The sequence below is a fragment of the Podarcis liolepis genome (assembly GCF_965112155.1).
Source record: "Podarcis liolepis genome assembly, chromosome: Z".
Taxonomy (NCBI): Eukaryota; Metazoa; Chordata; class Lepidosauria; order Squamata; family Lacertidae; genus Podarcis; species Podarcis liolepis.
This window is the reverse complement of record NC_139570.1, coordinates 21,862,203-21,877,990: the sequence shown is the minus strand read 5'-3', so window position 1 is coordinate 21,877,990 and position 15,788 is coordinate 21,862,203.

The following is a 15,788-nucleotide window of genomic DNA, read 5'->3' as shown; positions in this document are numbered from 1 at the left end:
CAGAGTGGACGTCTGAAGCTCTGGGTGTGTGTGCAAACACTGCTACCTGCAGGCAGATGTCTCTCAGGTCAAACTAAGAGTTGCAGTGAAAACACACACATATGTGCTGGTTGGGAGAGCAGACCAGGCAAGAGCCAAGATCTCACAGCCAGGCTCTCCCACTTCTTGGTAGATCTGACACTAGGCAAAATTGCATGCAGAAATGTGTATATTGGGGAAAACACACACTAAAATGCTGGTTTTTATGAGGACTACTTTTAAAATGCCTTTCCCCCAGTGGTTCTCCCCTCTCACTCACAGAATGCTCTCCTCAGGGAGGCATGACTGGTGCTCTTTATCTACTTTAAGATACCAGGCAAGGAATTCTATTTTTACCTGGCCTTTTGGCCCATAATTTGATGGGTGGCATTGCAACCTCTTTTATCTTTATAGCTGTGTTTTTAGATTATTATTTTTAATTGCATGTTCTTAATTAGTTTTAATGTTAACTTACTTTGGGTCACTTTGTGATAAAAGTGACTAACAAATATAATAAACAAACAGGGGGGCCACCAGGTGGCGCGTTGGAAGATGGCCGACAATAACATCTCTCTGACGCATACGAGGTACTAAGGGGCTGCTATGGGAAGTATGCAGCCTTCCTAAACTCCCCCAGGATGTGGGGGAGTGCTGTCCTGCCAGCGGTGTTCACAATGCACCCCCTGAAACAAGTGATGGGGGTGCTGAACACTTGGCAAAGGCCCTCGGTGAAGTCAGATCTTCCTGACGCCAATTCCAATCAGTGCGTGCTGGTTGCTGCAGCTTGGAATTATAATTGGAAACATACGATTGGAAACGAAGCTGAAAGCACATACATCAAGTAAAGCTCGACCGATAAGGCTGCTGATTAATGGATCTCTGCGACCAGGAGTGACGGACGGATAAGTAAATCTTCTGATGAATTACCATAAGGAGACTGTATGTTTGGAACGAAGGGGGTGGTGGAGGAAAAAACTCTTTTTTTCTGCATGATGTGACATTAATAACCCTTCACCCCAGATAGAAACAAGATCATCGAGTTTCTATGAATCACAGGCAGGATTTTAAGAACTATGTGGGATGGAGTATAACAGGAAAGAAGACTGGAGAATGGTGAGAAAAGAGGAATTTTTTTATGACGCAGTTAAAAAATGGCGTCTCGCCATGACAGGTCTGCCGGAGGAAGAAGGACTGGGGGAGGAGAATCAGGATTGTTTGATGAGAAGGAATGCTGGAATGTAAGTTTGACCTGACAGAACCCCCAGACTCATTTGATTTATTCGGTAAGCCTGAGAAAAATAAAGGACAGATCGGAGATTAATTTTGTTTATGGAAGCGTTGTACGGAGGCTGTCCCAGATCGATATGATTTTTGGAAGAGTACAAAACCCACACAGAATGCCAGCTTTCAACCTGCTTGTGAAAATCAGCAGAGATCGCAAAGAAAGGAATTTATGATAACAACAAGAAGAGAAAGGAAGTAATAAAGGTCTATCCGGATCAAACTGGACAGAACTGTCTAATTAATGCAGTGATAAGTGATGCTGTTTTGGACTCGAGCCAAGCTTGATGTATGGGTACCCCCAACAAAATTTAAAATTTGGCTGTATAATTTGGAATCAATGTGATACGGATAATGTGATGTGATTGGCCTGTTAATAAAAATTATTTTTTTAAAAAAACCAAATATAATAAACAAACAAACTAATGAATGAATGAATGAATGAAATAGCAAACTGATGTTGAAATGTGGAGAACTGAAGATAGAAAAAAATGAAAAACAGAGAGAAATAGAAATTGACATATTCCCTCTTCCCTCTGTAGAGACTTAAGTACAAAGATGTCCACCTTTTCCACCTTGATTTTTTAATATACACATAACCATTGTGACCTCCATTCACCAGACAGTTTTTACAGTTCCTTTACCCTTTCCTTTTCTTTCTTGGATTAGTGCTTCCCAGCCAAAGATGGAAATCAGAACCACTTATCTATTGAAAGAAAAATTGCAATAATAGGAGAGAGAAAATACAATTCTATTAAAGTTCAAATGATGGTCTTTAGAGACTTTAGATCAATAGCAAAGACAGGCTACTGAGCTTAAGGACCTCATAATTCCATTAGTGTAGGGCACTTGCTTCTGATGCCTGCAGAAAAATTTGACTCAGGAATAATGTGCATAGCCATTTTGAGCAGAGAGAGAGAGTGTATGTGAGAGAGAAACAGGAGTCCATAAGATGGCTGGATGGCTTATTGTACACCTCCTTCTGGCAACTGCTGCAGCCAAACTGGTGCCTCCCCAGTCACATACGGACACACTGTTAAGACCATATTTATGTAAGAAAATCTTACTCAGCTACAAGTGATTGCCAAAGAAGACTACACGAGCCAGTTGCCTGATCCAGCAGGCATTTCCTGTTCTTATGTACCTGTAAATTGTGGCTATATAACACGCCCCCCTTCCAATTCTCCTATATTATCCTTATACAGTACATGAGTCTTGCTATTGCAGTGCTCAGTGGGATCCAACAGACATTTTGGCATGCTAAGTATATCCAAAGTTTACTTGGCCGAATCTTGTTCCATAAGCCTGAAACCTGCTGCATCTTTGTTGTGAACATTCATCTATTCCTGACTTCTCCCCTAAACAAAGCAAAAGCATTACTATATATGTGAAGTTCCCTGTACGTGACACTAAGGCTGATTTGACTTGAAATTTTGACAATCATTCTTTGAAAAGAGCTTGCTGTTCTATTTATGAACCAAATGACCATAGAGAATCATCTACCACTAACAAGATTTGGGGAAAGAAAGGAGAGGTCATCTTAATTGGGAGTACTGTTTCCTGGAAATGAAAAGTAAAATATTGAAGCTAAGATGACATTGACAAATTGCTACTATTTATTTAAATGGTGTAATGCAATCTACTAGTAGTTCTGCAGTCTGTGTGTTTGAAGCAGTTGACCCATCCAGCTAATATAAACAAATTAGCCTCCTGGGTATTAAGCTACATCCTATCTGCAATTAAAAGTAATAACCTACTGTTATTTAATACTAGCAAAATGCCGGTTGGTGTGTGTGTGTGTGTGTGTGTGTGTGTGTGTGTGTGTGTATTTGGGTGTAAGGCTTGCACAATGCAAAGATCTCTGGGGTCCTCTGTGCAGATACACATTGCAACTCATAATCTCTTAAGGTGGAGTGAAACTTCATCACATCTTTTGTCTCCAAGTTTAGTTTCCCTCATAAGCTGTTGGAGATGAGCAGGGAGCCAGAGTGAGGCACTGTACTTACGGTTAGGGCTGTGCACTGAATTCGACCCAAGACCCAGGAAAATTAGACCTATTTGGAGGAATTTGGTTGTTGGCCAAGTCAGGCTGAGACAGCCACATATTGCTGCAGGTCAGCTAGGATGGCCCAGGGCAATCTGGAATAGTTGGGAACGGAGCATCAGGCAGAAAAGAGAGTCAGACATCAGGCAGGAAAACACTGCCAAGACCTTCCTGACTGCTGAAGAAGTTAGGAGCTGCCTGACTCTGCTGCCTGCCTCATGCCCTGACCCTGAAGTAGCAGCCTGCAGGATTTATGCCTCTGTGCAATAGCTGTGCAGTGCAGACATGGATCCTGCATGGTAAGGTGCTCCTTTGCAACAGGTTTCCCTGCTGAAAATTTGCTTGCACAGAATCAACTCTCAGAATTTATTGTGGGCAGGGAAGGAGATGCAGTTTCCCCCACACCATCCAGGTCATATGTTTAGGATTTTTATTTTTTAAAGGAAAACCTGCCCCAAACTAATTTGGTAGGGCAGGTTGGCCAAGTGTTGGTTGGCCCTGACAGGGGTCCCCAGGATCAAGACCATGGAGCCAGTCAGGGTTTTCGTGCACACCCCCAGTTGAGGTTGCCAAGGACAGTGTCTACACCACCACCACTTTGCCACAACAGTCGTGGCAAAATCGCAGCAGTGCTCTCCATGGCCACATGAAACACAATGCCTCACTTAAGGAAGAACCCGTTTCTTACACTGAGGAATGGTGGGCCCAGAGAACCCTGCTGGAGTGTCATTGGCTGTTTCTCTGCAACAGCAACAAGACTCAATGGGAAGGAGTAGTAGTAGTAGCAGCAGCAGCAGCTGCTACAGCAGCTTGCACAGCTGCAGTGCACAGATGGCAGGATGGCTATTAGCTGCAGTAGTGTTGACAGCAGACCAGCCCATGGGCAACAGATGGGGGCACAATCTATTGCTGTTCTGGTCCTTTCTCATGCACTGCCTGGGGTACGTTGCTTACTACAGCTTATTAAAGGGCTGCCCCTGGTTTTGTGACTTTTTGGTTGGTCCTAATAAAGGTTTTGCTCAACTGTTAGAGTTGGAGATTTTCTTAAGGACCCAATTAGCTGCCTTTGTTTTTTAATGATTAAATAGGCTCCCCTCACTCCACCACATTGCAACATGATGCTGCATGCATGCATGGGTTTCCTACCCAGAAGTGGCAGCCGGGCAGCAAATCTCTGCATGTGAACTAGCCTAAAGCAATCTGCGTAGCTTGAATTGACAAATAGCACAACATGAAACACATTTGAGGGGGTGGCGGAGAGACCGAACTCACATTAATGTGAGCAATAACATGGGAGGTGTTTTTAAATGAACTTTTAATTTAAACTTAGTAGGATGATAATGTTAATTAAATATCAATTGTTTGCATGGGACCACTTATTGAGTTTAATAAGTATGTATGAGATATTAATCTAATTGTCACGCAATTACCTCTTTCGGGGTGGGGAAGAGCAGCAGAGTGGAATCAAAAGCCTTAAAAAAAAAAAAGCACTAGCAAGGTTGTGACATGAGCTAGCATTGTGATGCACTTTTGTGCTTTCTGCCTTCACCTCTAGCTATTCAGTAATCCAATTAGATATGGCAAGGTGAACTAAAAAGAAAGGATGCATGCCAGTAAAAAGTAGGGAGGAAAAGGACCGTGCTGGATTAGCATAAGGCTAGCTATTCATTTATTATATGAATATCCCAGTGCTACTTCAAAGGGCTTGCAGCATCAAATATGGAGCCCAATACCTCTCAATGTATGTCCAATATTCAAAGGTGAATTTTGAAGCTGGCATGGATGAAGGGTCATATTGTTCAGCATTGTGCTTGGTATGGGCTTGAGCAAGAATTTGGCATAGGCCCTGAAGGAATGATGTGTGTTCACAGAACTTCCCAGTGGATTCTACCAACACCATGATTGAGTGATTCTGTGCAGGCACAGGCACTCTGATATATAGCTGCTGCCCCATCTACATATTCAATAGAAGGGGCAGGTCAAGAGATGTCCATTTGAAACTCTCTTCTAACCCTGAAAGCAAACTGGGAAGTCCATCCATCCATTAGCTTCCTGTGAACATCTCATCAAATATGTGTGCCAAACAATGTACTTACAAATAACACATGTTATACTGTGCTAGTTCAGATAGCAGGAGAGGGATAACACTGCGAGTGCTTCCCACATCAGGAAAAAAATGGGTTTGTGCATAGATGGGGGAAAACACAACCCTGATTTGGTGCTTTAGATGGTGGGTTGCTTTGCCTCAGACCACTTCGAAGATCACGTTGCACAACACTGTTGAAATGGATGGAACAGCTTTAATTGATTTGCCATTCCAAGTAGATTTACTGTTTTACTTTATTCTGGGCTACTTTTATTTACTTGGTTTTCTTCTTTTGTATACACACTTGGATAATGTCAAGGACTGGGCCGAGGAGGGGGAGGAATGGTGGATACTGCCCCTGAGCCTGAACCTGCCAGAGAAGAGGGAGACAGTATAGATGTACAACAGTGTTTTGCGGAAGGTCACAGCTCAGAGCTGCGGAGGAAGAAAGCTGGGAAATATTGAAAGAGGAGCAGGAAGAAGAAGAAGAAGAAGCACCAAGGGAGAGACAGCTGACAGACTCAGGGTCTTTAGAAAGCATTCCAGACACACACACACCAGGACCCGGCGGGCATTGAAAGTAGGAGAACAGAAAGCTCAGAGGCAGAAAGTACAGATCAGCTAACGTAGACAAAGTGGGTGGGGTTTCACTTGGAGCAATGCCATTACTGCAAGAGAGGCACCTCTTCTAAACCTCTCTGTGTGAATAAAAGACTTGGTAATAACTCTTCTTATTTATCTAATTCAGTGGGAGGGATTGGATTCCCTGAAGCCTGACAGATAAGGTGTTCCATGTGCCTCTCATCCTTAATCCTGGTCATTGACTGTAACAATAAAGATTTGATTTAATCTACAACTGAACATACATGAAATTGGCACAAGCCAAATTTAGACTTTTCTGTCCATCCCTAACAGAGCTTGGTGCCAAACCCCTTTTGTTCACAGCACCACCAACACTTTTCCTTACCAGGCAGAGGCAATCCCTGTGGTTGTCTGTGCCTCACTCTTTGTTTCAGGGCCAAGAAGCTCAGTGGAACCACTGTTCCCCAGCCTGCATCCTGTTCCCCAGCCCCTACTGCCTATTCTGACCTGAAAGTCTATAGACACCCAACATGACTTTCATGACTACATGTCCAGCAGAGGAGGAGTAAGATGTTTTCTTGAAACCTAACCTGGTGTGGGAGGACCTAGCCATGGTTTCCTGGGAACATCTGCCTTGCCCACCAACCTTGACACCAAGTGAGCTGGTTGGGGAGGTGTGTAGAGAGTAGAGTTTGATGAGGATATGGACACACTGGACAGGCACAATCTCTCAGTCACTGGTGGCTCTCAAGCTGCTTTTGGAACCAATTTGCAGAAACTCGATGGCTGCATTCACATGACACTTTATTTTGTTCCCCCCATATTTGCCTATGTACCTTAATTTTTCCATTATATTTGAGCTTTCACATGATGCAGAAGCCACTTCTGGAAATTTAGCACCACGTAGTTGCTGTAAGGTAATAAGAAGCGCTGCTGTCACCATCACCAAAGTCACTCAGCTGGTCACAAAGGGTGGAGACTGAGAACAACTGCTGATACAGTAAGCCTGCAACTTACATGTATTTAACTTGTGTTACATGTATTTAAAATAAAATAAAATAAAATAAAACAGGGTAGAAAGGAGACAGTGTTCTGGAGGAAAATGACCTTGGCAATGCCACATACCACTGAACCCAGTGGGTTTTGATTACATAAAATGTTGGCTTTAGCGGAGGTTCCTAGAACGTAACCCCCATGTAAATTGTGGGCTTACTGTATATTGCTTTATTTATTTTTAAAAAAAGATATTTATTGAAATTTTCAAAAAAGTTACCAAATATAAAAGAAAAAAGAAAAAAAACAGAAAAAAAACACAAAATAAAAATAGTTAAAAACAATTCAGTCTTTCCATCACATATTTTCATTTGCTTATTTCCCGGACCTCCTCACGCCTCCCTTTTCTGTATTCCAATTCAATTTTTTAATTCAGCAAATCCCTCCCCTATCATCTTAATCTTCAATTTTAAAATATTATAACATTAATTTTTTTCCTGTTAATAACCATTTTCTCGTATTCTCTTATAACATTACAGCTAAAGACCACTTAGTTTCTATCCAACATCATTCTAGCATTCATTAATTTTACAATATTTCTGAAGATAGTCTTTAAATTTCTTCCAGTCTTCTTCCACCGACTCTTCTCCCTGGTCTCGGATTCTGCCAGTTTTTTCCGCCAGTTCCATATAGTCCATTACTGTATATTGCTTTAATCCCCCCGCCCACCTCCAAGCACTGTTTGAAAAGTCCTGAATGGAATCTAAAGCTGCCAGTCATAAAACAATACCCCAGCTCTCCCTCCCACACCTGGTGTTTTCAGTGGATCCCATTGTATTTAGTGGGGCAGGCAGAACCCATCCTACCCTCTAAAGTTTCAAACTGAGTCCAAAGCTTTGGGGAAAGGCCACTTTGCTTTCAGTTGCTTTGACCAAGAACCACTTCTCCTTGGAGAAGGCCTGGATACAGGCAATTCTAAGCGATGGCAGGGGTTACGTTCCGGGAATAGTGCATAAAGCCAAACTCAAGTACAATCAAAACACATTGGGTTCAATAGTTGTTTTTTCTCCTGGATGCCTCTCCACTTTCTGTCCCTTTAAATAACTATCTACCTATAGCCAACTGCATACAGCTGAATGTGTGCAAGTTAAATGAGCATAAATGGTAAATTACTTGTAGATTCACAGTTCAGCTGAATATTTGGGGTACCACCCCTCCTTTGAATGAATCAAGGTTCTGATGTGGTCCTGAGCCAAAGCAGGCAGCATTCAAAGTGGACTGAGCCAAATCAGATATTTTTCAAAGTGTCAAACTGGGGTCCAAACTAAATGTTGTGGTTGATACAACCCCCGATTCTCTCTCTCTCTCTCTCTCTCTCTCTCTCTCTCTCTCTCTCTCTCTTGATTAAGACACTGAACTGGTGGTTTGCATTAGTTCAGATATCTGTTGGCATCTCATTTCCTTCTGTCACATGCATGCATATTTTGTTTTGGTGTTCTGTGAAGACCCCCCTTTCATCATGAGCTGAATCAGTACTCTTCAGTTATTATTACACATATATAGCCTTATAATAGAAACAGTTACAGAGCCACAACCACAATAAATCATAGCAAATGCGCCTCTATAATTAATACTTTGAAATTTTAAAGAATGTCTAGGCGTTTATTAAGAGAGCTTTAGCTAGTTAGATATCAATTACCACACTTATAAATGTCTCTTAGCACTTTAAAGAATTATTTGATATTTAACTTGCCATGGGCAATCATGTTCATTAAGAGCCTCATACATAAAAAAGAAAATCTTTGGGCAATTCTGTGGGATTTACACATTAATGAAGTTAATTTTCTGTCTCTCTCTCACTAGGTTTTTTTTATGGGTGGTATGCTTAGACATGCATTCATCTTCTCCTTTTCTTCTTTTTACTCCTTACTGTACATCTCTTATTGTGAATTGCTACTACAGTGTAAACTTTGGGAAAGCAGGGATCAAAAGACTAGAAAAGCCTATTTCAGTTAACATAAAGAGAGGGGGCAGGAATACATCACCTGGCCAAGCCTCCAACATCATACCCCCGAGTAGCTCCACCCCTCCGACCTGCATGCATTGGATGAAGGTCAGAAATAAAATGTAGGAAGCTGTCACATTGGTCTATTGAGTTCAGTATTGTCTAGAATGACTGGCGGCAGCACTCCAATGGCTAAACTCATGCTAGGGATCATGAGTCATCCGTTATGAATGAATAAAGCCTGCTATAGACAAATAGGTCCAGGGTTTTTTGTGTGCTAGTCATCTTCAAAGTTTGATATATATATATATATTTTACAGGCATCATCTATCTATATTTTTTATTTGCTAAGTTAGCAAAAATGGATGAAGTGTGTAGGTATGGCAGACTGTTCAGTGGGAGCCCTTCTAAAGTGATGAGTCCTGCTGAATTTTCCTGCAAGGGCAGCCTTTAAAACTATTTTCATCCTGAGAGTCACCTTATGTCCTGGAAATTACTCCCTGCCATCTATGGGTGCTGCCAGAGGCAATAGTGGGTCAAGTAGGACTCTTACCTTGGTACAACCCATCCAGTATAACATTGACCAGCCAGATGCTTCTGAGAAGCCTACAACCAGTGCATGGAGACATCATTCCTCTTCCATTGCTGTTACCCAGCAAGTGGTGCTCAGGGGCATACTGTCTCTGAAACCTAGACACTGTGTGTACAGCCGTCATGACTCCTAACCTCCACTAGGTCTTTCCTGTGTGTTTGTTTAATCCTCTTTTAAAGCCATCAAAAATGGTGGCTGCCACCACATCCTGAAGTAGTCAATTCCATGGATTAATTATGTGCTATGTCTGTCCTGAATCTCTTCCACCCTGGGAACATAGGAAGCTGCCTTTTACTGAGCCAGGTCCATCTAGCTAAGTGTTGTCATCACTGACTGGCAGTGGCTCTCCAGGATTTCTGCTAGTGGACATTCCCAGTCCTGTCAGGAGATGCTGGGGATTGAACCTGGGATCTTCTGCACAGACTGCAGATGCTCTGCCACTGAGCTACAGTTCACCTATTTACTACCATGTGTCTCCAGGTTCTATTACTATGAGAAAGGGAGAAAAAACCTGTCTGTTGGCTTTCTCTATTCAATGCAAAATGTCATAAACCTGGATCATTTCGCTTCTTACTTGCCTTTTTTTTCGTGAACCAGAAAGTCCCAATCAACATAGACTTTCTTCAAAGGGGTGAAAACTGATTTATACCAACATAACAAACCTTTAAATTGTTTTAAGATCTGATCTGATTACATCTTCATGGGGTTAATCGAAAGCTGAAGGCAGTTTAAAAGAAGGCAAGTGCACCCTGTTAACTAGGGTCTCTTCAGTCTTCTTCCTCTGTTTCACTTCAGAATGAATGGTTGTACATATGATCTGGCATGCAAAAAAGACAAAAAAGGAAAGGAAAAAAAGAACAGAATTCAGGGCAAGTTCACAGTGAAATTAGAGGGAGCCAATATAATGAGCACAGGCGAATATAACCAATCCCAAATGTTTATTGATTCAGAATAGCAACCCTGAACCAATCAACCACTTTCGGCATCTCATTAGGTAAAGAAGCCTTAACAAATGATGTGTTAAACTTCTTTGAGATCATATCAGGGATTTACCTGGAGGTCTAACACATCAGTGCAAAGAGGTCCTAATGCTACCTCAAGCATGTCAGATTCACCATAAAGCATTCTTAGAGGGAAGCAACTGCAATAACGAGATTTTCACAGATAAAATCAGCAATCCTGTCTGGAAAATATATCAGAGACAGGGAGAGTCCTATTGCAAAGAGAGCTGAGTTGAGTTTTTCAGAAGACATTTTTCTTTTGAGAACATGTCTGTGATTTTTCTTTTACTCACACCCGTAGAAAAAGGAAACCACATTGTAGAATTCCCCCCAAACATTCTCTACTGTTTTATGTGGACACCATTTCCCATCTCTTCTTTCTTCTTCTTCTTCTTCTTCTTCTTCTTCTTCTTCTTCTTCTTCTTCTTCGGCAATCACTTATAGCCGAGTAAGATTGTCTTCTATAAACACGGTTTTAACAATGAGTCCGTAAGTGACTGGAGGCCAATTCTGGATCCACACATCCTTCCACAGTGGGGACATTGGTTCCCGGCTGGAGTTGATCACAGTGTGGATTTGCCAAATGTGCCTTCCTCTTAGCATGTTTCTCCCTTGCGTTCTGAGTTCGAGTGTTTTCAAAGTCCATGATACCTTTGGTAAAGGCTGTTCTCCAACTGGAGCGGTCACAGGCCAGTGTTTTCTAGTTGTCAGTGTTTATACTACATTTTTAAAGATCTGCCTTGAGACAGTCTTTAAACCTCTTTTGTTGACCCCCAGCATTACGCTTTCCATTTTTAAGTTCGGAATAGAGTAGTTGCTTTGGAATACGATAATCAGGCATCCACACAACATGACCAGTCCAATGAAGTTGATGTTGAAGAATCATTGCTTCAACACTGGTGATCTTTGCTTCATCCTATACAATGATATTACTTCACCTGTCTTCCCAAGTGATGAGTAAGATTTTTTGGAGACACCATTGATAGAATCTTTTGAGAAGTTGGAGATGGTGTTTGTAAGTTGTCCATGTTTCACAATCCTTCACAAATAAGGTTGGTAGTACAATAGCTTTGTAAACAAGCATTTTGGTTTCCCTGTGAATGTTCCGATCCTCAAACACTCTGCACTTCAATTGGGAGAAAGCCACACTCACAGAGCTCAGGCGATGCTAGATTTCAGCATCAATGTTGACCCTTGTGGAAAGATAACTGCCTAGGTAGGAGAAGTGATCAACGTTTCCCAACATTACAGCTTGTCGTGGTGAGTGGGTTTGCACTTGTGAGCGAAGCTGTCGGGAATCTCGTAATCCCACAGGGTCACCCAAGGCAGTAAGGTCAAAGCGAAGGAGCTAGACAAAGAATGATCCAAGAAGTCCTCAACAGCAGAACAGGCAGATGATAACAAGCAGTATGTTACAACAGCTGTGAAGGTGGATGAAGACTGCAGCAGATAGGATCTACTGGTTCGTCATGACTACTCATGCCATCAGAACAGAGCCCTACTGCGAAGACTGTGCATTGATCAGCGTGCACTGATCTACACACATAAAACAAATTCACGCACAGGCGTCTTCGAAAAACCCAACCGAAACCCCCCAAGGCCCATGGCGATCAGCAAATGGTAAGGGGGGCAGGATCGTGAAATCCGCAAGCCCCTAGTCATGAACTTAGCACATGGGCGGTGGATACAGATTCAGTCATTCTGATTCAAGGAACGAGGCAGTTGAGTAGTTCGGCAGCTGTATCCATGACTGAGCAGCCCTATTAGGATCCACTCTGCTCATCCCCAAAAGGGGGAGGGGCTGGAAAAGGTGCCTTAAACATAGTCTGCCCCTCTTTTTCCCTGATTGGATTACTGCGCCCAGTGGGGTCACCACCTAGCAGTCGTAAAAGACAATTGAACTTTGGAACATGGAATATACGGACTTGTCAGGTAACACAGACAGCGAGTGTCCTGAACGCAGAACGCAGAACTGCCATCATTGCAAGAGAGCTGCGAAGTTTTAACACTGATATTGCAGTGCTTCAAGAGGCTAGAAGAGCAGGCAAGGGACAACTGATGGAAGAAAAAGGATTCTCTCACACAACAACTGGCAGCAAGGGACAGCACTGGAAGCTAGGTGAGAAGTGCCACGCTACCAGCTGCTATAGATGCAGAGGTAAAGGACCTAAGGTCCAGAGACTCAATGCTCCAGACCTCTCAGGCCTTGGGAACTCTCCACAGCTCACATCCCCCCGGCACTGCTTAATACCATGAATCTATCCAGCTGGCTGAAATGTGTCTTTGAACTTGAAATGTGCCTCTTTCTTGTCTCTCGGTGGAGAAGGCAGGGAGATGTGTGTGGATGTGCAGAAAGCAGCCTACTATACTATACAAAGATAAAATTTACACCTGTTGCTCTGTCCACTTTTGCACATGGCCCTGCCCACCCCGGCATGTGAACCCTGGAAGGTTGCCTAGAAGGGAATGTGGCCCTTGGGCTGAAATAAGTTTCTAATTTAATGCCCTAATTTAATGATCATTGTACTAGGAAAGAGAGAGGTTTGCAGTAGTAGCAGAGAAAAGAAGAGTATCAATAATTAATCAGCTCTCCCAAACTTGGAAGTGAGGACTCCTGTGTTATTGAGTCTGACCTCCAAGTAAGTTGTCCCAATCCAAAATGTATTTTGTGTGAAATCAGTAGATTGTAACTGTATAACTGTGACCAAATTTATCTTGTTGATTTTGAGAGTTCTTAGGTGTGATTAACTTTGTCTGAATTGAGGCTACTGGGTTTAAGGTGTCGAGTGTTCATGTGTGTTGAATCTGGAAATACTGTCAGTCATTTTAAGTGCAAATATGATTATAGAAACCATTTTTAAATTTGCCATTGACAGGTTTACAGAGCAATCCCATGCAGGTTGGAATTAAGTGTCACTATGCTCAATACCTATCCATTCTGAAGGAAATCAGCCCTGGGTGCTCACTGGAAGGACAGATTCTGAAGCTGAGGCTCCAATACTTTGGCCACAGCATGAGAAGAGAAGACTCCCTGGAAAAGACCCTGATGCTGGGAAAGACTGAGGGCACAAGAAGGGGACGACAGAGGACAAGATGGTTGGACAGTGTTCTCGAAGCTACCGGCATGAGTTTGACCAAACTGCAGGAGGTAGTGGAAGACCTGGCGTGCTCTGGTCCATGGGGTCATGAAGAGTCGGACATTACTAAATGACTGAACGACAACAAATGCTCAATACTCCCAGGGAGCATACCATTGTAGCTCAAATCTAAAACAACTGTAATGTACTAGTTTCCTCTCCCTTTATCTGATTTCCAATATAAACTGTATATATTTTGCTGCTGCTGATCTTCAGGCCTGTGCATATTCCTGGGATCACATACCAAACAGCAGTGGTTGGCTGGTAAACCAATCTAAGCCAACACGTAGGAATGAGAGTCCATCTCACTTCTGCTGACATGTCTTTATTCATTTCGCCTGACTAGTTGACTCATAGTCAGAAGCCTGCCTCAGGCAATGCTTTGTATTTTAGACAGGATAGCAGGAGGGAGAGAAGAAGAAAGCAGGAAATATGTGGGTGACAAAGGGTGCCTCCAGACTGCCACTATTTTGCAGGAGGGATTCAAGTGCATACTAGAACGTTAGTTTTACACAATTAAAGTGGATTAAAGTGCTCTGTTGGCCTAGTGCAACAAATCCACTTTTCAAATCACAGGGAATTTGCAGTTAGGGAAGTGAGGTGTAAATGCACCCATTTTGGCATTTGAAAAACTTTAAGATGTTATATGCTCAATGCCCAGGAAATTGCTTTTTCTTGTTAAAAGCTACTGGAAATAAATAAAACAGACATGTGTTCTCTCTTGAAGACTTGACAATCTAAATTGGCTACTATTAGCCTCCTTGGGAATTAATCATTATTCCAGGGTACTCTAAAACCAAAATGTGCTTGAAGCAAAGACTTATTGACACAGCAACTGTCCCCAGCTTTGTGCCCTGCAAATATTTTGGACCTCAACTCCCATCAGCTGATGGGAACTGTAGTCGGAAACATCTGGAGGGCACCAGGTTGGAGAAAGTTGGGGCATAGATTGCTGTCATATTAGTGCATCATCATAGGGCATCAGTTAGCTAGTGTTGCTTTTCTCTCTCTGCATGTCCTATTATTTTGCCTTCCTTGTTCCCAATACTTTACTTACTAAACATGATAATGGCCAGATTTGGGCAACCCTTTTCACTCATTTTATTTAATGCAGGTGTGGGAAGCCATATGTTGCAGAACTACAACTCCCATCATCCCTTGTGAATGGCCATGCTTGCTGGAGCTGATTGAAATTGTAGTTCAAAACATCTGGACAGCCAAAGGTTCCTCACACCTGATTTAATGTCTTGCCTTGTGCTCTATTGACAAGTCTTATGACAGTAATCCCTGGTGTGTAACCTTTATGTCTGTGTGGGTTTTAGAGAGTAGAAAATTTGATTCATATTTTTTCTCCAATGTGATTTTTATAATGCCCCATGAAAAGCACTTATTTGTGCACAGATTGAATCTTATCTAGGAAAGGATTCAGGTTTTATACCAATTTCCAATTAGCATATATCACAACCTTTATTACTGGGGAGAAGGGAATATCCTAGATAATTTTGGGTTGCCACCATAACAATGCATAGCAATATGGCTGAAGAATATTTACAAACACTTTGAGTCAATAAAGGAATATGGGAATCGTTTTTTGGTATGCATGTTATATTTGAGTAATGATCTACAGATATACTGTATATAGTATATACACACAATCAGACTGGCAGATTAAACCCATGTCAGAATTACTTCCCTTTTACCATTTCCACTCAGGCTTAGCCTGACGGGAATGGCAGTTTGTATGATGTGAATTTGGCTCACAGCTCATGGTTACCAACCTCTGTACAGTGGTACCTCAGGTTAAGTACTTAATTCTTTCTGGAGGTCTGTTCTTAACCTGAAACTGTTCTTAACCTGAAGCACCACTTTAGCTAATGGGGCCTCCCACTGCCGGCGCACCGCCGGAGCACGATTTCTGTTCTCATCCTGAAGCAAAGTTCTTAACCTGAAGCATTATTTCTGGGTTAGCGGAGTCTGTAACCTGAAGCGTCTGTAACTTGAAGCGCATGTAACCCGAGGTACCACTGTGCTATACTGCTGATGAAAATG